The sequence below is a fragment of the Hypanus sabinus genome, chromosome 19, assembly GCF_030144855.1.
Source record: "Hypanus sabinus isolate sHypSab1 chromosome 19, sHypSab1.hap1, whole genome shotgun sequence".
NCBI lineage: Eukaryota > Metazoa > Chordata > Chondrichthyes > Myliobatiformes > Dasyatidae > Hypanus > Hypanus sabinus.
In genome coordinates, this window is record NC_082724.1 from 10,397,519 (window position 1) to 10,422,159 (window position 24,641).

Here is a 24,641-nt window from a genome sequence, read left to right on the forward strand (position 1 = left end):
TGAAACTTGACTATTTGGGGCAGCTGTTTATTCCCCTCCACAGATGTCCCAAGACAATTCCCCTGAAATGATAATGCCAAGGAATCTAAAGTTATTGAGTTCCTCTGCCTCTGATCCCTCTTATTGAGGACTGGCTCACGAACCACCAGTTTCTTCCTTCTGTAATCGTCATGGACCCCCACCATCCAGTCCACATTCTCTTCTGCCATCAGGAAGAAGGTACAGGAGTTTTAAGACCCACATCACCAGGTTCAGGAACAGTTATTACCCCTCAACCATCAGACTCCTGAACCAGTGTGGATAACTTCACTCGCCTCAACTCTGAACTGATTCCACAACCTATGGACTCACTTACAAGGACTCAACAACTCACGTTCTCAGTATTTATCTGTCCTCCTACCTATATATCCATTTATTTATTTATTTGTATCTGCACTATTTGTCTTCTTTTGTACATTGGTTGTTAGTCTATCTTTGTGTGTAGTTTTTCATTGATTTTATTGTATTTCTTTGTTTTAATGCAGGGGTGTCAAACTCATTTTAGGTCACAGGCCAGATTGGGCAAAATGCAGCTTCATGCGGGCCAGATCAGTCGGGCGCGTGCGAACGCAGCTTTCATTGCCTCCGTTTTTTCAAACTGTTCTCATGTGTCTCAGTCTCTGCTATAACTACAAAGTGTTTCACTTCACAAATTCCGTTTCTTATGAACAAGACTGCTGAGCAAGCATTATTTTTATGATTGGTATTAACTTACAATCATAGGCTTCATACCGCCGGGCCATTAATAATTAAAATAATAGATCTATCTAAAATGATCTCTCAGGCCGGATATAATTGTACACCGGGCCGGATATGGCCCGCGGGCCCTGAGTTTGACATCACTGTTTTAATGCCTGCAAGAAAATGAAACTGAGGTTAGTACATGGTGACGTATACATACTTCGAAAATAAACGTACTTTGAATTTGAACTCTAGGTGTTACCTGACCTACTGAGTACCTCCGGCATTTTACATGCGTGTAGCTCAAAATCTCCAGCACCTACAGAATTTCTTGTGTTTTTCAATCCATATCTTTCTGATTCAAGGATATTAAAAGTCAGTAATAGCAGTGATGTGAGTTAATGGCTGTTGTTCGTTCTCAGAGTGTTTAAGATGGAAACATTGAAGGTCCTGTTAAGCTTGATCCTTTATCACCACTATTTTTGCAAAAGGATTGTTGAAGCATGCGGGAGAAAACTTGGCCAGATGCACAGCAGAATTACAAAAGGAGCCTGATTGTGTTTTTTATGAAGCTTGCTTGCACCAAACAATTTGAAGTTTTATTTCACAAATCCCACACTTATTTTATCAATACAGACAACAGCCCTCTTTGTAATTTGAACGGAATGTTCCAGAGAGGGTGTGCATTTTATTTGCTTCATTGCCACATTGATCGACTTCTGATACCAAAAGTGTCTTTGAGTAATTACGATTGGTTCATGGGGCTTGAGCAACTGAGAAGCAAGCCAGAAGACATGGTGCTAAAATTAGGGCCAAGCTAATTCCCAGCATGTACAGTAGGCCTGCCAAGCACTGGAGGATGTTTATCCATTGACCTGAACTGCCCCGGTACAAGTCAGATGGTGCACACCATGACCCAACTGAAGAGTCACGGAGCCTTGAACATTGTAACTGCCTTAACAACAATCTACATTTATAAATCATCTTTGGTTGCAAATTGATCCTTAACGCTTCAATAGCATGACTATCAAATGGAATGTGATAATGTGGTGATATATGGATGTTGGGATGTGTAGTCAACGAAAGATGTCTCATGAGGAAAGGCTGAACGAGCTAGAGATTTTCTCTTTGGAGTGAAGGAGGATGAGAGGTATTTTGATTGAAGTGTACAAGATGATAAGAGGCATAGAATGTGTGGACAGCTACTCCTTCCCTGGGTGGAAATGGCCAATATGAGGGACACATGATAAGACCATAAGACACAGGAGCAGAATTGTACTATTTGGCCCATTGAGTCTGCTCCGCCTTTTCATCATGGCTGATCCATTTTCCTTCTCAGTCCCAATCTCCAGCCTTCTTCCTGTATCCCTTCATGCCCTGACTAATCAAGAATCTATCAGCCTCTCTCTTAGGTAGACCCAATGACTTGGTTATATTTGGGTAATTTTAAGGTGATTGGAGGGAAGTATAGGGGTAAGCCAGAAGGAGGTTTTTTTAACACATAGAGTGGTGGCTGGGTAGAATGCTCTGCCAGGGGTGGTGCTGGTGGAGGCAGATACACTGGTGATATTTAAGGGACTCTTAGATAGGCACATGGATGAAAGAAACCTTCAGGAGGGAAGGGTTAGATTGATCTTGGAGAGTAGTTTAAAAGGCCAGCACAACATGATGGGCCGGAAGGCCTGTACTGTTTTGAAGACAATAAAAAACTGGAGTTTTTTTTTTAAATCAAGAATCTTTTAACACAGAAACAGTCAGTTGACCCACCACAACCTTTATGCCCTTCCACATAACCCTCACGTACCTGCTTTAGACCTGTTCCTTTCTACGCCTTGTCTTTTGAACTAGCTGTCTGAATACTTCGTAAACATGGTGATTGTATTGCATTCCACCACTTCCTCTGGCAGTGCGTTGTAGATATCAACCACTCTGTGTGTGAGAAACTTACCCTCAGCTCCCCTTTAAAACTCCCTCTCTCTTTAAAACCATGCCCTCTTGTTTTAGGTGCACCTACAGTGGGGAGAAGATTCTGGCTATCTGTCCCGTCGATTCCTCTCATAACCTTGTGCACCCCTACGAGGTCACCCCTCAGCTTCCTCCATTCCAAAGGAAACAAGCCCTGGTGCCTCCTCTGGAAGCACAGTCCATATATCAACCACACTCTGTGTAAAAGGCACCTTATCCTTCAGTTCCCATTTAAAGCTCTTTCCTCTCACCTTAATCCTGATTTTGATCCCCCGACCACTGGAAAACAATTCTATCTTCCCTGTCCATGTTTCTTATAATTTAATACATTGACTTAGACCATTGAATGGTAGAGCGTAGTAAAGGACCTAGGCTAAGATCAATCCAATTCTTCCCTCCCCCATGGTCATTCATTTTTGTGCCTGTTTAGTAGTCTATTTAATATCCCTAATGTATCTGTTTGTACCACCATTCCTGGCAGCATGTCCCATGAACCTATCGCTTTCTGTGTAAGAAGCCCTATCTCTGATATCATCCCCACACTTTCTCCAATCATCTTAAAGTTATGTTCTCTTGTATTAGTCATTAGAGCTCCTACAGGTATAGAAACATAGAATAGTACAGCACATTACAGGCCCTTCGGCCCACAATGTTGTGCCGACCCTCAAACCCTGGCTCCCATATAACCCTCCACCTTAAATTCCTCCATATACCTGTCTAGTAGTCTCTTAAACTTCACTAGTGTGTCTGCCTCCACCACTGACTCAGGCAGTGCATTCCATGCACCAACCACTCTCTGAGTGAAAAACCTTCCTCTAATATCCCCCTTGAACTTCCTTCCCCTTACCTTAAAGCCATGTCCTCTTGTACTGAGCAGTGGTGCCCTGGGGAAGAGGTGCTGGCTGTCCACTCTGTCTATTCCTCTTACTATCTTGTACACCTCTATCATGTCTCCTCTCATCCTCCTTCTCTCCAAAGAGTAAAGCCCTAGCTCCCTTAATCTCTGATCATAATCCATACACTCTAAACCAGGCAGCATCCTGGTAAATCTCCTCTGTACCCTTTCCAATGCTTCCACATCCTTCCTATAGTGAGGCGACCAGAACTGGACACAGTACTCCAAGTGTGGCCTAACTAGAGTTTTATAGAGCTGCATCATTACATCGCATCTCTTAAACTCTATCCCTCGACTTATGAAAGCTAACACCCCATAAGCTTTCTTAACTACCCTATCTACCTGTGAGGCAACTTTCAGGGATCTGTGGACATGTACCCCCAGATCCCTCTGCTCCTCCACGCTACCAAGTATCCTGCCATTTACTTTGTACTCTGCCTTGGAGTTTGTCCTTCCAAAGTGTACCACCTCACACTTCTCTGGGTTGAAATCCATCTGCCACTTCTCAGCCCACTTCTGCATCCTATCAATGTCTCTCTGCAATCTTCGACAATCCTCTACACTATCTACAACACCACCAACCTTTGTGTCATCTGCAAACTTGCCAACCCACCCTTCTACCCCCACATCCTGGTCATTAATAATAATCACAAAAAGTAGAGGTCCCAGAACAGATCCTTGTGGGACACCACTAGTCACAACCCTCCAATCTGAATGTACTCCCTCCACCATGACCCTCTGTCTTCTGCAGGCATGCCAATTCTGAATCCACCTGGCCAAACTTCCCTGGTTCCCATGCCTTCTGACTTTCTGAATAAGCCTACCATGTGGAACCTTGTCAAATGCCTTACTAAAATCCATGTAGATCACATCCACTGCACTACCCTCATCTATATGCCTGGTCACCTCCTCAAAGAACTCTATCAGGCTTGTTAGGCACGATCTGCCCTTCACAAAGCCATGCTGACTGTCCCTGATCAGACCATGATTCTCTAAATGCCTATAGATCCTATCTCTAAGAATCTTTTCCAACAGCTTCCCCACCACAGACGTAAGGCTCACTGGTCTATAATTACCTGGACTATCCCTACTACCTTTATTGAACAGGGGGACAACATTCACCTCCCACCAATCCTCCGGTACCATTCCCGTGGACAACGAGGACATAAAGATCCTAGCCAGAGGCTCAGCAATCTCTTTCCTTGCCTCGTGGAGCAGCCTGGGGAATATTCCATCAGGCCCTGGGGACTTATTCGTCCTAATGTATTTTAACAACTCCAACACCTCTTCTCCCTTAATATCAACATGCTCCAGAACATCAACCTCACTCATAGTTTCCTCACCGTCATCAAGATCCCTCTCAGTGGTGAATACCGAAGAGAAGTATTCATTGAGGACCTCGCTCACTTCCACAGCCTCCAGGCACATCTTCCCACTTTTATCTCTAATCGGTCCTACCTTTACTCCTGTCATCCTTTTGTTCTTCACAAAATTGAAGAATACCTTGGGGTTTTCCTTTACCCTACTTGCCAAGGCCTTCTCATGCCCCCTTCTTGCTCTTTTCAGCCTCTTCTTAAGCTCCTTTCTTGCCACCCTATATTCCTCAATAGACCCATCTGATCCTGGCTTCCTAAACCTCATGTATGCTGCCTTCTTCCATCTGACTAGATTCTCCACCTCACTTGTCACCCATGGTTCCTTCACCCTACCATTCTTTATCTTCCTCACCAGGACAAGTTTATCCCTAACATCCTGCAAGAAATCCTTAAACATCGACCACATGTCCATAGTACATTTCCCTGCAAAAACATCATCCCAACTCACACCCGCAAGTTCCAGCCTTATAGCCTCATAATTTGCCTTTCCCCAATTAAAAATTTTCCTACCCTCTCTGATTCTATCCTTTTCCATGATAATGCTAAATGTCAGGGAGCGGTGATCACTGTCCCCCAGATGCTCACCCATTGACAGATCTGTGACCTGACCCGGTTCATTACCTAATACTAGATCTAGTATGGCATTCCCTCTCGTCAACATACTGTGACAGGAATCCATCCTGGACACACTTAACAAACTCTGCCCCATCTAAACCTTTGGAACTCATCAAGTGCCAATCAATATTAGGGAAGTTAAAGTCACCCATGATAATAACCCTGTTATTTTTGCACCTTTCCAAAATCTGCCTCCCAATCTGCTCCTTGGTATCTCTGCTGCTACCAGGGGGCCTATAGAATACCCCCAGTAGAGTAACTGCTCCCTTCCTGTTTCTGACTTCCACCCATACTGACTCAAAAGAGGATCCTGCTACATTACCCACCCTTTCTGCAACTGTAATAGTATCCCTGACCAGTAATGCTACCCCTCCTCCCCTTCCCCCCTCTCTCTATCCCTTTTAAAGCACTGAAATCCAGGAATATTGAGAATCCATTCCTGCCCTGGTGCCAGCCAAGTCTCCGTAATGGCCACTACATCATAATTCCATGTATGTATCCAAGCTCTCAGTTCATCACCTTTGTTCCTGATGCTTCTTGCATTGAAGTACACACACTTTAGCCCTTCTACCTTACTACCTTTATACCCTTTATTCTGCTGCTCTTTCCTCAAAGCCTCTCTATATGTTAGATCTGGATGTTAAGAGCAAAAGGATAGTAAGGGATAAAATTGCTCCTCTTGAAGATCAGAGTGGTCGGCTATGTATGGAACCAAAAGAAATGGGGAGATCTTAAATGGGTTTTTTGCATCTGTATTTACTAAGGAAACTGGCATGGAGTCCATGGAAATAAGGCAAACAAGTAGTGAGGTCATGGAACATATACAGATTGAAGAGGAGGAGATGTTTGCTATCTTGAGGCAAATCAGAGTAGATAAATCCCCAGGACCTGACAGGGTATTCCCTTGGATCTTGAAGGAGACTAGTGTTGAAATCGCAGGGGCCCTGGCAGATACATTTAAAATGTCGGTATCTACGGGTGAGGTGCTGGAGGATTGGAGGATAGCTCATGTTGTTCCGTTGTTTAAAAAAGGCTCTAAAAGTAATCCGGGAAACTACAGGCTGGTAAGTTTGACATCGGTAGTAGGTAAATTATTGGAAGGAATACTAAGAGATAGGATCTACAAATATTTGGATAGACAGGGACTTATTAGAAACAGTCAGCATAGCTTTGTGTGTGGTAGGTCATGTCTAACCAATCTATTAGAGTTTTTCGAGGAAGTTATCAGGAAAGTGGATGAAGGGAAGGCAGTGGGTGTTGTACACATGGACTTCAGTAAGACCTTTGACAAGGTCCCGCATGGGAGGTTAGTTAGGAAGATTCAGTCACTAGGTATACATGGTGAGGTAGTAAATTGGATTAGACATTGGCTCAATGGAAGAAACCAGAGAGTGGTAGTGGAGGATTGCTACTCTGAGTGGAGGCCTGTGACTAGTGGTGTGCCACAGGGATCAGTGCTGGGTCCACTGTTATTTGTCATCTATATCAATGATCTGGATGATAATGTGGCAAACTGGATCAGCAAATTTGCTGATGATACAAAGATTGGAGGTGTAGTGGACAGTGAGGAAGGTTTTCAAAGCTTGCAGAGGAATTTGAATCAGTTGGAGAAATGGGCAGAAAAATGGCAGATGGAGTTTAATGCAGACAAGTGTGAGGTATTGCACTTTGGAAGGTCAAACCAAGGTAGAACATACAAGGTAAATGGTAGGACACTGAGGAGTGCAGTAAAACAGAGGGAACTGGGAATACAGATACATAATTCCCTAAAAGTGGCGTCACAAGTAGATAGGGTTGTAAAGAGTGCTTTTGGTACATTGGCCTTTATAAATCAAAGTATTGAATATAAGTGTTGGAATGTAATGGTGAGGTTGTATAAGACATTGGTGAGACCAAACTTAGAGTATTGTGTGCAGTTTTGGTCACTGAATTACAGGAAGGATATTAATAAGTTTGAAAGAGTGCAGAGTAGGTTTACCAGGATGTTGCCGGGACTTGAGAAACTGAGTTACAGAGAAAGGTTGAATAGGTTAGGACTCTATTCCCTGGAGCGTAGGAGAATGAAGGGAGACTTGATAGAGGTGTATAAAATTATGATGGGTATAGATAGAGTGAATGCAAGCAGGCTTTTTCCACTGAGGCCAGGGGAGAAAAAAATCAGAGGACATGGGTTAAGGGTGAAGGGGGAAAAGTTTAAAGGGAACATTGGGGGGGGGGCTTCTACATGCAGAGAGTGGTGGGAGTGTGGAATGAGCTGCCAGATGATGAATGCAGGCTCACTTTTGACATTTAAGAAAAACTTGGACAGGTATATGGATGAGAGGTGTTTGGAGGGATATGGCCCAGGTGCAAGTCAGCCCGACTAGGCAGAAAAATGGTTCAGCATAGCCAAGAAGGGCCAAAAGGCCTGTTTCTGTGCAGTAGTGTTCTGTGGTTCTGTGATTCTATTTCTGGTCATGGAGGAGATCTCAGGCTGTTCATTTTATCTATCTATGCCCCTTATTATCCTGTACACCTCTATCAAGTCACTTCACTTCCTCCTTCACTTTAAAGAGAAAAGTCCTAGCTTAAACATCCTATCTTCATAAGAGGTGCTCTCTAATCCAGGCAGCATCTTGGTAAATCTCCTCTGCACCCTTTCTAAAACACCTACATCCTTCCTCTAATGAGGCAACCAGAACTGAACCCAATACTCCAGGTGCCATTTAATTACTTTTGTAGAGTTGCAACATTACCTTGCGACTCTTGAACTCAGTCCCCCAACTAATGAAGGCCAACACACCATGTGCCTTCTTAACCATCTGATCAACCTGCATGGCACTTCGAAGGACCCCAGGATCTTTCTGTTCCTCCACACTGCTAAGAATCCTACCATTAACCCTGTGCAAGAGAAAATCTGCAGATGTTGGAAATCCAAGCAACAAACACAAATGCTGGAGGAACCCCATTCTCTGCCTTCAAGTTCAACCTTTCAAAATGTATTGCTTCATATTTTTCTGGATTGAACTCCATCTGCCACTTTTCAGCCAGCTTTATGTCCTATTGTAACTTCCTGCACTATCCACAACACTATCAATCTTTGTATCATCTGCAAATTATGGACCCAGAAGTTGGAGAATTTGGTATGAGTGGGGACGGGTGTACAGATATGGAATATAAGGTGCTATTTCTCATGTTTCTGCATCCTAGCCCCACTCTGACCCATCTGTTTGTGGTCTCCTATAACAGACAAGCATCTCTCCTTCCATCTTCCTTCACCTCTACTGTTATTATATTTTTGGCTATTTATCAGAGTTGTCTCTTGGTCTACGTATCCCTTAATCAACATCACTAAAAAGTTTAACTGTTCTTTATCGTGTTATTTGGCAGCTTGTGGTGTTCAAAATGGCCGACAGATCTCAGCTGAGCTCTGCATCTGTCAATGTCCCATTGTAACCTACGACAACCTTCTACACTCACCACTACGCCACCATCTCTCGTGTCATCTGCAAACTTACTAATCCACCCTTCCATTTCCTGATCTAAGTCATTTATAAAAATTACAAGGAACAAAGGGTCCCAGAACAGATCCCTGGTCACCAACCTCCAGGTAGGATACACTTCATCTACGACCACCCATTGTCTTCGGATCCATTCTGAATCCACACAGCCAAGTTTCCCCGGATCTATTGCTACCTGACTTTATGAGTGAGCCGACTTTGCTTTACTAAAAACCATATACATCACATCCACTGCTCTACCTTCATTGATTTGTTTTTAATTTCCCTAAGGCATTGAATCAGCTTTGTGAGGCATTGACAATGGTTTGGGACTGAGGTTGCTAGATTTTGGCTGGGCGACACTTTTGATTTACTGTAATGCTTTACAGCGCCAGCATTTGGGGTGGGGACGGGTTCAATTCCTGTCTCTGTCCATAAGGAGTTTGTACATTCTTGCTGCGACCACGTAGATTTCCTCCAGGTGCTTCAGTTTCCTTTCACATTCCAAAGACGTACAGGTTAGGGTTAGGATTGGTAAACCGTGGGCATGCTACGTTGGCGTTGGTAGCATGGCGACAATTGTGGGCTGCCCCCAGCACATCTTTGGACTGCATTGGTGTTAATGCAAAAAATGCATTTCACGCATCATGTTTCGATGTTTCAATGTACATGTGACAAATAAAGCTGATCTTTAAATCTTTATTTATTTTATTTATTGAGATACAGTGTGGAAAAGGCCCTTCTGGCCTTTTGACTCGTGCTGCCCAGAAATCCCCCAATTCAACCCTAGCCTAATCATGGGACTATTTACAGTGATCAATTAACCTACCAATCGGTATGTGGGAGGAAACCGGAGCACCCAGAGGAAACCCACGCAGTCACGGGGAGAACGTACTAACTCCTTACAAGCAGGGGTGGGAATCGAACCCAGGTCACCTGCACTGTAAGGTGCTAACCACTATGCTATCTTGCCGGGACCAAGGCGAACACAGAGAGGAGGGGGTTCCGATGATTTTCATCTGACCAACTTCACAAAGGCCTAAGGCAAGGTTTCCCTGCCTGAGGTTCATGGACACCCCTCAGTTAATGATAGGGGTCCAGGGCATAAAAAGTGATTGGAAACCCCTGCCCTATGGAAACAGGTAGCTTATACTGTTTGCATGTCCTCACACAACCTGGAGTAACTATCAAGCTCTGCTCATTGACTCATATTGGAAATAAATATTAGTGGAGTTGTGAGACTGGCTGGCATTCCACCACCAAGTTATGTTTTCAAGCGTCGTCACTGGTAGTGCTGTATCATACCATGAAAGCGGCCTCTGTGACGATCAAAGTCAACGCGTTTTTGTCCCAGGTGACGTGTATGTCGAATCATCGAAACATACAGTGGAATGTGTCGTTTGCGTCAGAGACCAACATAGTCCGAGGGTGTGCTGGGGGCAGCCCGCGAGAGCGACCGTGTTGCTGGCACTAACGTAGCATGCCCACAACTTGCTAAGCTCTATATCTTTGAAATGTAGGAGGGAATTGATGCGTTTGGGGAGACTTATGCAGTCATTGAGAGAGGGTGTAAACTCCAGCCAGACGCCGGTGCTGGGAATCGAACTGCGATCACAGTCACTGCAAGGCGCTATGCTAACCACGCCTTCCAAGTTTGTCCGAGCTCAGCTGAAGGCAAATACAGCGAGCAACCTCCCTGCAACCCGACGCAGCTTCCACCCTGCCTGCTTTCTAATCACCCGGCATGCCTGCAGTAAACTTTATACAACAAATAGTGCATCGTCGCCGGCTCACCGCAGCCTTGGGGAAGGGAGAGAGAAAAAAAAAACAGCTGAAATACCAGCTCTTCATTGCCACAAGTAAAAATGTAAAGAGCAGGCTCATGAAACATGATCTGAACTTTTGCTGATTAACAATTCTGAGGAACCCGGGCTGTCGATGAACCACATTTTTCTAAGAATCTGAGATACAAATGCGTAAGAGCAGTTTCCATGTAAAGCAGAGAGTCAGGCGGTCACTGCGAAAAAAACCAAACAAGTTTAAGTTGGTTTCCTCATGAACACTCTTTGGTATTTGTGCCTACACAGCAGCCACTTTATTAGGTACACCTGTTTATCTAATCGTTAATGCAAATATCTAATCAGTCAATCATGTGGTTGCAACTCAATGCATAACAGCATGCCAACATGGTTAAGTGATTCAGTGTTATTTAGAGCAAACATCAGAAAGGAGGAGAAATGTGGTCTAAGTGATTTTAACAGTGGAACAATATGTTGGTGCCAGATGGGGTGGTTTGAGAATCTCAGAAACTTCTGATCTCCCGGGACTTTCCATGCACAACGGTCTCTAGAGTTTACAGAGATTGGTGTGGAAAACTAAAAAGAAGCTTCCAGTGAGCGACAATTCTGTGGGCAAAAACGCCTTGTTAATGAGAGAGGTCGGGCAGAACGGCCGTATCGATTCAAGCTGACAGGAAGGTGGTGGTAGCTCAAATAACCACATGTTACAACAGTGGTGTGCAGAAGAGCATCCCTGAATGCAGGCCATGTTGAATCTTGAAGTGGATGGACTACGGCAGCGGAAGACCATGAACATTCACTCGGTGGTCACTTTCTTGCCACCGAGTGAATGCAGGGGGTACCTAATAAAGTGGCCACACAGGTGTAATGGACGCACAAAGCTCTGCCATGTAGTTCTTCGACTCCTTTTTCAACCCTTACTTTGAAAGCTTTTTTTAGCGGCAATCAGAGCTTGCAGTTCGAACTAGCTTATGCATTCCCTTTCGCAGACATGGAACATTTCAAACATTCTTTTAAAAGGTTAGCTTTATTTGCCACATGTGCAGCAAAACGTTGAAACATACAGTGAAATGCACCATTTGCCTCAAATCAAATCAGTGAGGATTGTCCTGGGGGCAGCCTGCAAGTGCTGACGAGCTTTCCCACCCACGACTTACTAACCCCAACCCCTGCACCTTTGGAATGTGGGAGGAGACTGGAGCGCCCGGAGGAAACCCACGCAATGATGGGAATAACGTGCAAACTCCTTACAGGCAGCAGCGTGAATTGGACCCCGGCTCAATTGCTTCCGAAATTGAAAGCAATTGAAGATGGTCTGAAGAAGAAGAAGATGGTCTGTCCCCGGGGATTAGGGGCCTGCACCCGTGGGTGGGTGGGAGGGAGAAAAGGCGCTTGTTTTGCTGTTGTTGTGTTCTGTGTTGTTCTGCCCAAACGTTGTGGGCTCGCTTTGTCGGCACAGGAATGTGTGGCAACACTTGCGGGCTGACCCCAGGTGTGCTGGTTGTTAACACAAGTGCCACATTTCACCTTATGTTTCGATATAAGTCACCCCGAGACTTGAATCTGTGATTGCTGGCGCTGTTAGGGATAAGCTAACTGCTGTGCAATCCTGCTGCCCCGTTTTACTGTCAATAAATGGTTCTCAAAAACTGTAGAAGCTGAAGTGCCAGCAACAGCCACATTTTTGAAATGACTAAAGGTAGTGCACACTCTCGATCTCATTTATTTTGCTAGTAATTAATGTTGATATATTCTTTTCCCCTACTTAGCGAAGAAGGGCAGACTAATGAGCTGTTAGAAAGGAGGTCTTAGAGAGGGTGGAAAAAATATCTATGAGAATGGTCCAAGGACAGAAGGCTTATGTTATCTGACAAGCTGGGATTGTCGTCCTAGGAATAAAGATGATCTGAAAGATTTGGAAAAGGTGATTACAGATTTGGAGAAGGGAGCTCTCCTGACAGCAAACGGTTTACAGATTTGCAGGGCACTGTTTTAAAGTTCTGGCATACGTAAATGCAGGGGGAGGGGTTGTGGTGTGAAGGAAAATGACTCTTCAGTGATATGAAACTCTCTGCATGTAGGGTGGTAGGAACAAAATCAAAATCAGAATCAAAATTAAAAATCAGAAATTCAACATCAGAATCAGAGGCAGCTTGATTGTCATGGACCTTGGTCATGAAATTTGCTTTGTAGCAGCTGTACAACGCAGGTTATAGCAGGTTACTAACAAGAGAAAATCTGCAGGTGCTGGAAATCCGAGCAAAACACACAAAATGCTGAAGGAACTCAGCAGGCCAGGCAGCATCTATGGAAAAAAGTACAGTCAACATTTCAGGCCAAGTTGCTATAAGTTACAAATAAATAAATAATTAGTTGGGAAAGCTGAAATAGCAAGGTAGTGCTCATGGGATCATAGACTGCTCAGAAATCTGGTGAAAGAAGCTGTTCCTAAAACATCGACTTTCAGTCTTCTGTACCTCCTCCCGGATGATAAAAATGAGGAGAGGCCATGCCCTGGGTGGTGGGAGTCATTAATGATGCAAGTCTCCTTCTTGAGACACCAGCTATGGAAGATGTCCTTGATGGTGGGAGACATGTACCCATTTGATTTGTTGGGCCGTGTTGCTTGGGAACAAGGAAAACTTAATGTGTGGAGTCACAGGGAAAGTGGTATTGAAGAGGTTAATGAGACTCAGCTTCAACTGATGGATTAATTGGCCCCTGTCAGTGCCCTAACAAAATTATGATTCTCATTTCAGAACCATCCCTTCAGTATTTTATGACCATGAGGAATGAAATCCCAGCCTGTCCAATCGCTCCCCATAATTCAGGCTCACCTAGACACCATGTTGGCAATGGTTGATGGGAGTCAAGTAATACCTGCAGTTACTTGACAGGCAGAAATGATGAAGTACAAGTATCACAGAGAACAGGAGAACTAAATGCGTGGGACAATGGATACAGGGTGGATTGCGAGTTGTGATAGAAATGGAGATGCCTAAGTAATCCCCAGTTGATTTAGTTCTACATTTATGACTAATTACCCATGTCATTGTAAGGAGGCACTGTAAGGAGTGGCTACATTTTTCATTATTGCTGCACCCAAAATATTTGTAGAATTTAGTAGTATATAGACAATATCTTTAAAGGGAAAATCCACTCAATGTTCTCCAAAGGATAATGTTTAAAGTAACATAGTTTACAATGTTCTCAAAGGATAAAGTAACATAGTTTGATAGTAACATAGTTTTAAGGATAAAGGGGAAGCCTTTTAGGACCGAGATGAGGAAAAACTTCTTCACACAGAGAGTGGTGAATCTGTGGAATTCTCTGTCACAGGAAACAGTTGAGGCCGGTTCATTGGCTATATTTAAGAGGAAGTTAGATATGGGCCTTGTGGCTAAAGGGATCAGGGGGTATGGAGAGAAAGCAGGTACAGGGTTCTGAGTTGGATGATCAGCCATGATCATACTGAATGGCAGAGCAGGCTCGAAGGGCCGAATGGCCTACTCCTGCAACTATTTTCTATGTTTCTATGATACTAAAGCAATATAACCACGTACCGTTGATGAGGGAAATGTTCACAATCACTGGTCACTTTATTAGGCATTTCCTGTATCTAATGAAGTGGCCACTGAATGTATGCTCATGACTTGCTACCTCCGTAGCCCATCCACTTCAAGGTTCAACGTGTTGTGCGTTCGGAGATGCTCTTCTGTGCATTGTTGTTATAACGACCAGTTATTTAAGTTACTGTCAGCTTGAACCAGTCTGGCATTTCTCTCTCATTAACAAGGCACAACACTGGATGCGTTTTGTTTTTCACGCCATTCTCCGTAAACTCTAGAGGAGGGTTTCCCAATTCTTTTTTATGCCATGGACCCCTACCATTAACTAAGGAATCCGCGGATCCTAGATTGGGAACCCCTGTTCTGGAGACTAATGAAGTAGCCACTGAGCATAGTTTAACACGAACATAACGTAACCACGTAACTCAGGTGAGGGAAATGGAAATAGATGGGTCTGATCCCTGAAAACTTCCTTGCTCACAATAATCTTGGCAGATATTCCCTCAGTGAAATGAGGGGAGAGTTGGAGACGGATATAAAAATACGCTGTGACACATTGGAGCGAGAAATCTATCCTATTTTTGATCTTTCAAATCTCTTACTATCTTTCCTTTCAGTTAGTCCTGATGAAGGGTCTCGGCCTGAAATGTCGACAGTGCTTCTCCTATAGATGCTGCCTGGCCTGCTGTGTTCCACCAGCATTTTGTGTGTGTTGTTGTTTTAATTTCCAGCATCTGCAGATTTCCTCGTGTTTGCTCCTATTTTTGCTTCAGGTTGGCTTCTCACTCCATCCTCTGCTGATTTGAGTCTCAGAGCACTGCAGCCCAGAAACAGGCCCTTTGACCTATCTAGACATCGCCAACCTGATCTTCGGCCTAGTCCCATCTACCTGCCCCTAGACCATATTCCTCCAAACCCGTCCCGTACGTGTACCAATCCAAACTTCTCTTAAAAGTTGCAATTGAACCCACATCTGCCACAGTGGTATCACTCTCTGAGTGAAGAGATTCCCTTTAAATATTTCACCTGACTGAACAAAACAGTGTGAAGCAAACTGTAAGATGAGCCCGCGCAAGATTATTGTATTGTGCACAGCCCAAGCAGAATTTCAAACCTACAACCTAACGCTAAACCCACAACCTTCAACCTACTTGAAGAAATTACTAGAAAGTTATAATTTCTCAGTTTGGTGAACAATCTGAGTTGTTAAATGTCAACATCTGACTTGTTGACAACCAATGATTCAGCCCAGCTATGATGTTATGGTATTCATTTTGAATAGTGTTTTCAACCTTGTTCGATGGGTTTGTCAACATGCAGTGAAGCTCTGTGGTTACATACTGTCAACAGATCCTGGAAATTTATGAAAGATTCTCTTTATGCCTGAGGTTAGTAAATAGAGTTTTAGTATTGGTTGCCAAGTCAACAGTAAGCTGTGCCATTTCTGACAGCTGTTCATTGACCTGAGAAGTACTCTCCTTGTACTCTCCAGCTGCAGAATGACTGTTTCTATTGTGACAAAATACTTAAATCACCTGCCACCATCTCTTCACCCTCCTTGGTGTATTTATGAAGGTTTGAGTGCAGTTAATGAAGTAGCCAAGATTTCTTAAAGGTCAGGATGAACTCTTCAAATCACGGTCAACTGATAATGCCTCTCTCCAGTTTTGATGTGTTTTTAATGGAGGTTTTGCAATGTCATTGCACTGTAAAATTCCTTGGGTCTCTGCCAGCTATCCTACACTGTAAAGAATAGAACTTTATTGTCTTTGCTCAAGACAATGAGATTGTATTGCTCTAGTCCGTGCAAAACAGAATGACTTTGATAGTCCATAACACTCAAAGGCCATTAGCAAGCTGGGGTGTTGTGGTGAACTACATATACCTGTCCGGACACCCCCCCCGCTGACTGCTCCTGTGGCTCCTCCCACAGACCCCGGTATAAAGGCGATTGAGGCCTGAGCCCAGCCTCTCAGTCTCCAGGATGTAGTATGGTGGTCAACCACTGCTTGTTCCTTCTTCCAGTCAATAAAAGCCGATATCTCGCCTTTTCGTCTCAGAGAGAGTTATTGATGGTGCATCAGATGTAGCATTATTTAGCTGCACAGCAGCCCTTGGGAAGAAGCTGTTTTTTATCTTACTGTCTTGGCTAAGATGTTTTTGTATCTCCTACCAGATGGCAGGAGATTGAACAGACAGCGTCCAGGATGGGATGAGTCCTTAACGATGTTGCGAGCGTTGAGAGTTGTAGATGGTCTCCAGGTCCAGTAGTTGAGTCTCAATGATGTGCTGAGCCAACCTGTTGGAGCACTTTGTGATCTGTCCTGCTGCAGCTAGAGCACCACACTGTTATTCCGAATGTCAGAATGATCTCTATCGCGTATCGATTAAAATTGGTCAGCAATTATTAGGCAGATTAGCTTTCCTTAAGCGCTTCTGGTAGTATAGTCACTGTTGTGCCTTCCCTACCACTGAAGTTGAGTTGACAGACTAAGAAAGCTTCTTGGTGATATCCTTCGCCAAAATCTTGAAACTAGAGACCCTTTCCACAACCCCATCATTAATGAATAGCGGGGCTTGTCCAGGACCTCTTGCTTTCTGAAGTCAATCATAATTTCTTTTGTCTTTTTGATGTTGAATGATAGGTTGTGCTTCTTGCACTAATTGGAAAATTTCAACACCTCCTCTCTATATACCAGATTTGTTATTGTTTGTGTTATTGTCTGTAAATCTGATAAAGCTAATCTTTAATCTTTACTCTCTGTGTAAGAAACTTCCCCTTCAATGTGATAGAGTCATAGAACACTACAGCACAGAAGCTGTCCCTTTAGCCCATCTAGTCTGTGCTGTACTGACCATATTCCTCCCATCCAAGTATCTGTCCAAATTTCTCCAAATCCAACCCGCATCCACCACTTCCGCTGGCAGTCTGCTCCACCCTCTCACCACCCTCTGAGTGAATATGTTCCTCCTTATAGACAATGGAAAGGTTCTCAAGAGTCCTCCACTCATCCAACTAAGTGCAATGTTTTCTAGCATCAGTTTCCTGTACTTTGTGGATAGCAGAAGGTCTTTGAGGTGTTAGGAGGTGAGTTGCTCCCTGAACGATCCCCAACATGTAACTTCTCTTTGTGCTATGCTACTTAACTAGCAAGTTCAACTAAGCTTCTCGTCAATGCTCAATCCAAGATATTGATGGCAGGACACAGTGAGATTAATGTCAATGGTAGACAGGAGATACAGTGAGGGTAATGTCAGTGCTAGACAGGAGATACAGTGAGATTAATGTCAGTGGTAGACAGGAGATACAGTGAGATTAATGTCAGTGGTAGACAGGAGATACAGTGAGGGTAATGTCAGTGCTAGACAGGAGATACAGTGAGGGTAATGTCAATGGTAGACAGGAGATACAGTGAGGGTAATGTCAGTGGTAGACAGGAGATACAGTGAGGGTAATGTCAATGGTAGACAGGAGATACAGTGAGGGTAATGTCAGTGCTAGACAGGAGATACAGTGAGGGTAATGTCAATGGTAGACAGGAGATACAGTGAGGGTAATGTCAATGGTAGACAGGAGATACAGTGAGAGTAATGTCAGTGCTAGACAGGAGATACAGTGAGGGTAATGTCAATGGTAGACAGGAGATACAGTGAGAGTAATGTCAGTGGTAGACAGGAGATACAGTGAGGGTAATGTCTGTGGTAGTCAGAAGATACAGTAAGGGTAATGTTAATGGTAGTCAGTGAGGGAAATTTTAATGAGGGTAATGTCAGTGAGGGTAATTTCAGTGAGAGTAATGTCAGTGCTAGACAGGAGATACAGTGAGAGTAATGTCAGTGCTAGACAGGAGATACAGTGAGGGTAATGTCAGTGCTAGACAGGAGATACAGTGAGAGTAATGTCTGTGGTAGACAGGAGATACAGTGAGGGTAATGTCAGTGCTAGACAGGAGATACAGTGAGAGTAATGTCAGTGGTAGACAGGAGATACAGTGAGAGTAATGTCAGTGCTAGACAGGAGATACAGTGAGAGTAATGTCAGTGCTAGACAGGAGATACAGTGAGATTAATGTCAGTGGAAGACAGGAGACACAGTGAGGGTAATGTCAGTGCTAGACAGGAGATACACTGAGGGTACTGTCAGTGCTAGACAGGAGATACAGTGAGATTAATGTCAGTGCTAGACAGGAGATACGGTGAGAGTAATGTCAGTGCTAGACAGGAGATACAGTGAGAGTAATGTCAATGGTAGACAGGAGATACAGTGAGAGTAATGTCAGTGGTAGACAGGAGATACAGTGAGATTAATGTCAATGGTAGTCAGGAGATACAGTGAGGGTAATGTCAGTGGTAGTCAGGAGATACAGTGAGAGTAATGTCAATGGTAGACAGGAGATACAGTGAGAGTAATGTCAGTGCTAGACAGGAGATACAGTGAGAGTAATGTCAGTGCTAGACAGGAGATACAGTGAGAGTAATGTCAATGCTAGACAGGAGATACAGTGAGAGTAATGTCAGTGGTAGTCAGGAGATACAGTGAGAGTAATGTCAGTGCTAGACAGGAGATACAGTGAGGGTAATGTCAGTGGTAGTCAGGAGATACAGTGAGAGTAATGTCAATGGTAGACAGGAGACACAGTGAGGGTAATGTCAGTGCTAGACAGGAGATACAGTGAGATTAATGTCAGTGGTAGACAGGAGATACAGTGAGAGTAATGTCAGTGCTAGAGAGGAGATACAGTGAGATTAATGTCAGTGCTAGACAGGAGATACGGTGAGAGTAATGTCAATGGTAGACAGGAGATACAGTGAGAGTAATGTCAGTGGTAGACAGGAGATACAGTGAGAGTAATGTCAGTGCTAGACAGGAGATACAGTGAGGGTACTGTCAATGGTAGACAGGAGATACAGTGAGGGTAATGTCAGTGGTAGTCAGGAGATACAGTGAGAGTAATGTCAGTGCTAGACAGGAGATACAGTGAGAGTAATGTCAGTGGTAGACAGGAGATACAGTGAGGGTAATGTCAGTGGTAGTCAGGAGATACAGTGAGAGTAATGTCAGTGGTAGACAGGAGATACAGTGAGGGTAATGTCAGTGCTAGACAGGAGATACAGTGAGAGTAATGTCAGTGGTAGACAGGAGATACAGTGAGAGTAATGTCAGTGCTAGACAGGAGATACAGTGAGGGTACTGTCAATGGTAGACAGGAGATACAGTGAGGGTAATGTCAGTGGTAGTCAGGAGATACAGTGAGAGTAATGTCAGTGCTAGACAGGAGATACAGTGAGAGTAATGTCAGTGGTAGACAGGAGATACAGTGAGGGTAATGTCAGTGGTAGTCAGGAGATACAGTGAGAGTAATGTCAGTGGTAGACAGGAGATACAGTGAGGGTAATGTCAGTGCTAGACAGGAGATACACTGAGGGTAATGTCAGTGGTAGACAGGAGATACAGTGAGGGTAATGTCAGTGCTAGACAGGAGATACAGTGAGGGTAATGTCAGTGCTAGACAGGAGATACAGTGAGGGTAATGTCAGTGGTAGACAGGAGATACAGTGAAAGTAATGTCAGTGCTAGACAGGAGATACAGTGAGGGTAATGTCAGTGCTAGACAGGAGATACAGTGAGGGTAATGTCTGTGGTAGTCAGAAGATACAGTAAGGGTAATGTTAATGGTAGTCAGTGAGGGAAATTTTAATGAGGGTAATGTCAGTGAGGGTAATTTCAGTGAGAGTAATGTCAGTGCTAGACAGGAGATACAGTGAGAGTAATGTCAGTGCTAGACAGGAGATACAGTGAGGGTAATGTCAGTGCTAGACAGGAGATACAGTGAGAGTAATGTCTGTGGTAGACAGGAGATACAGTGAGGGTAATGTCAGTGCTAGACAGGAGATACAGTGAGAGTAATGTCAGTGGTAGACAGGAGATACAGTGAGATTAATGTCAGTGGAAGACAGGAGACACAGTGAGGGTAATGTCAGTGCTAGACAGGAGATACACTGAGGGTACTGTCAGTGCTAGACAGGAGATACAGTGAGATTAATGTCAGTGCTAGACAGGAGATACGGTGAGAGTAATGTCAGTGCTAGACAGGAGATACAGTGAGAGTAATGTCAATGGTAGACAGGAGATACAGTGAGAGTAATGTCAGTGGTAGACAGGAGATACAGTGAGATTAATGTCAATGGTAGTCAGGAGATACAGTGAGGGTAATGTCAGTGGTAGTCAGGAGATACAGTGAGAGTAATGTCTGTGGTAGACAGGAGATACAGTGAGAGTAATGTCAATGGTAGACAGGAGATACAGTGAGAGTAATGTCTGTGGTAGACAGGAGATACAGTGAGAGTAATGTCAATGGTAGACAGGAGACACAGTGAGGGTAATGTCAGTGGTAGACAGGAGATACAGTGAGGGTAATGTCAATGGTAGTCAGGAGATACAGTGAGAGTAATGTCAATGGTAGACAGGAGATACAGTGAGGGTAATGTCAGTGGTAGACAGGAGATACAGTGAGAGTAATGTCAGTGGTAGTCAGGAGATACAGTGAGAGTAATGTCAGTGCTAGACAGGAGATACAGTGAGAGTAATGTCAGTGGTAGTCAGGAGATACAGTGAGAGTAATGTCAATGGTAGACAGGAGATACAGTGAGAGTAATGTCAATGGTAGTCAGGAGATACAGTGAGAGTAATGTCTGTGGTAGACAGGAGATACAGTGAGAGTAATGTCAATGGTAGACAGGAGACACAGTGAGGGTAATGTCAGTGGTAGACAGGAGATACAGTGAGGGTAATGTCAATGGTAGTCAGGAGATACAGTGAGAGTAATGTCAATGGTAGACAGGAGATACAGTGAGAGTAATGTCAGTGGTAGACAGGAGATACAGTGAGGGTAATGTCAGTGGTAGTCAGGAGATACAGTGAGAGTAATGTCAGTGCTAGACAGGAGATACAGTGAGGGTAATGTCAGTGGTAGTCAGGAGATACAGTGAGAGTAATGTCAATGGAAGACAGGAGACACAGTGAGGGTAATGTCAGTGCTAGACAGGAGATACAGTGAGATTAATGTCAGTGGTAGACAGGAGATACAGTGAGAGTAATGTCAGTGCTAGAGAGGAGATACAGTGAGATTAATGTCAGTGCTAGACAGGAGATACGGTGAGAGTAATGTCAATGGTAGACAGGAGATACAGTGAGAGTAATGTCAGTGGTAGACAGGAGATACAGTGAGAGTAATGTCAGTGCTAGACAGGAGATACAGTGAGGGTACTGTCAATGGTAGACAGGAGATACAGTGAGATTAATGTCAGTGCTAGACAGGAGATACAGTGAGAGTAATGTCAGTGCTAGACAGGAGATACAGTGAGGGTAATGTCAGTGCTAGACAGGAGATACAGTGAGAGTAATGTCAGTGGTAGACAGGAGATACAGTGAGGGTAATGTCAGTGCTAGACAGGAGATACAGTGAGGGTACTGTCAATGGTAGACAGGAGATACAGTGAGAGTAATGTCAGTGCTAGACAGGAGATACAGTGAGAGTAATGTCAGTGGTAGACAGGAGATACAGTGAGGGTAATGTCAGTGCTAGACAGGAGATACAGTGAGGGTAATGTCAGTGGTAGACAGGAGATACAGTGAAAGTAATGTCAGTGCTAGACAGGAGATACAGTGAGGGTAATGTCAGTGCTAGACAGGAGATACAGTGAGGGTAATGTCTGTGGTAGTCAGAAGATACAGTAAGGGTAATGTTAATGGTAGTCAGTGAGGGAAATTTTAATGAGGGTAATGTCAGTGAGGGTAATTTCAGTGAGAGTAATGTCAGTGCTAGACAGGAGATACAGTGAGAGTAATGTCAGTGGTAGACAGGAGATACAGTGAGAGTAATGTCAGTGGTAGACAGGAGATACAGTGAGGGTAATGTCAGTGGTAGTCAGGAGATACAGTGAGAGTAATGTCAGTGCTAGACAGGAGATACAGTGAGGGTACTGTCAATGGTAGACAGGAGATACAGTGAGATTAATGTCAGTGCTAGACAGGAGATACAGTGAGAGTAATGTCAGTGCTAGACAGGAGATACAGTGAGGGTAATGTCAGTGCTAGACAGGAGATACAGTGAGAGTAATGTCAGTGGTAGACAGGAGATACAGTGAGGGTAATGTCAGTGCTAGACAGGAGATACAGTGAGGGTACTGTCAATGGTAGACAGGAGATACAGTGAGAGTAATGTCAGTGCTAGACAGGAGATACAGTGAGAGTAATGTCAGTGCTAGACAGGAGATACAGTGAGAGTAATGTCAGTGCTAGACAGGAGATACAGTGAGGGTAATGTCAGTGCTAGACAGGAGATACAGTGAGGGTAATGTCAGTGGTAGACAGGAGATACAGTGAAAGTAATGTCAGTGCTAGACAGGAGATACAGTGAGGGTAATGTCAGTGCTAGACAGGAGATACAGTGAGGGTAATGTCTGTGGTAGTCAGAAGATACAGTAAGGGTAATGTTAATGGTAGTCAGTGAGGGAAATTTTAATGAGGGTAATGTCAGTGAGGGTAATTTCAGTGAGAGTAATGTCAGTGCTAGACAGGAGATACAGTGAGATTAATGTCAGTGCTAGACAGGAGATACGGTGAGAGTAATGTCAGTGCTAGACAGGAGATACAGTGAGAGTAATGTCAGTGGTAGACAGGAGATACAGTGAGAGTAATGTCAGTGGTAGACAGGAGATACAGTGAGAGTAATGTCAATGGTAGACAGGAGATACAGTGAGAGTAATGTCAGTGCTAGAGAGGAGATACGGTGAGAGTAATGTCAGTGCTAGACAGGAGATACAGTGAGGGTAATGTCAATGGTAGACAGGAGATACAGTGAGAGTAATGTCAGTGCTAGACAGGAGATACAGTGAGAGTAATGTCAGTGCTAGACAGGAGATACAGTGAGAGTAATGTCAGTGCTAGACAGGAGATGCAGTGAGAGTAATGTCAGTGCTAGACAGGAGATACAGTGAGAGTAATGTCAATGGTAGACAGGAGATACAGTGAGAGTAATGTCAGTGCTAGACAGGAGATACAGTGAGAGTAATGTCAGTGGTAGACAGGAGATACAGTGAGAGTAATGTCAGTGCTAGACAGGAGATACAGTGAGAGTAATGTCAGTGCTAGACAGGAGATACAGTGAGAGTAATGTCAGTGGTAGACAGGAGATACAGTGAGAGTAATGTCAGTGGTAGACAGGAGATACAGTGAGAGTAATGTCAGTGGTAGACAGGAGATACAGTGAGAGTAATGTCAGTGCTAGAGAGGAGATACAGTGAGATTAATGTCAGTGCTAGACAGGAGATACGGTGAGAGTAATGTCAATGGTAGACAGGAGATACAGTGAGAGTAATGTCAGTGGTAGACAGGAGATACAGTGAGAGTAATGTCAATGGTAGACAGGAGATACAGTGAGGGTAATGTCAATGGTAGACAGGAGATACAGTGAGGGTACTGTCAATGGTAGACAGGAGATACAGTGAGATTAATGTCAGTGCTAGACAGGAGATACAGTGAGAGTAATGTCAGTGGTAGACAGGAGATACAGTGAGGGTACTGTCAATGGTAGACAGACGATTCAGTGAGAGTAATGTCAGTGGTAGACAGGAGATACACTGAGGGTAATGTCAATGCTAGACAGGAGATACAGTGAGAGTAATGTCTGTGCTAGACAGGAGATACAGTGAGGGTAATGTCTGTGGTAGTCAGAAGATACAGTAAGGGTAATGTTAATGGTAGTCAGTGAGGGAAATTTTAATGAGGGTAATGTCAGTGAGGGTAATTTCAGTGAGAGTAATGTCAGTGCTAGACAGGAGATACAGTGAGAGTACTGTCAGTGCTAGACAGGAGATACAGTGTGGGTAATGTCAATGGTAGACAGGAGATACAGTGAGAGTAATGTCAGTGGTAGACAGGAGATACAGTGAGAGTAATGTCAGTGGTAGACAGGAGATACAGTGAGAGTAATGTCAGTGGTAGACAGGAGATACAGTGAGAGTAATGTCAGTGGTAGACAGGAGATACAGTGAGGGTAATGTCAGTGGTAGACAGGAGACACAGTGAGAGTAATGTCAGTGGTAGACAGGAGATACAGTGAGAGTAATGTCAGTGGTAGACAGGAGATACAGTGAGAGTAATGTCAGTGGTAGACAGGAGATACAGTGAGAGTAATGTCAGTGGTGGACAGGAGATACAG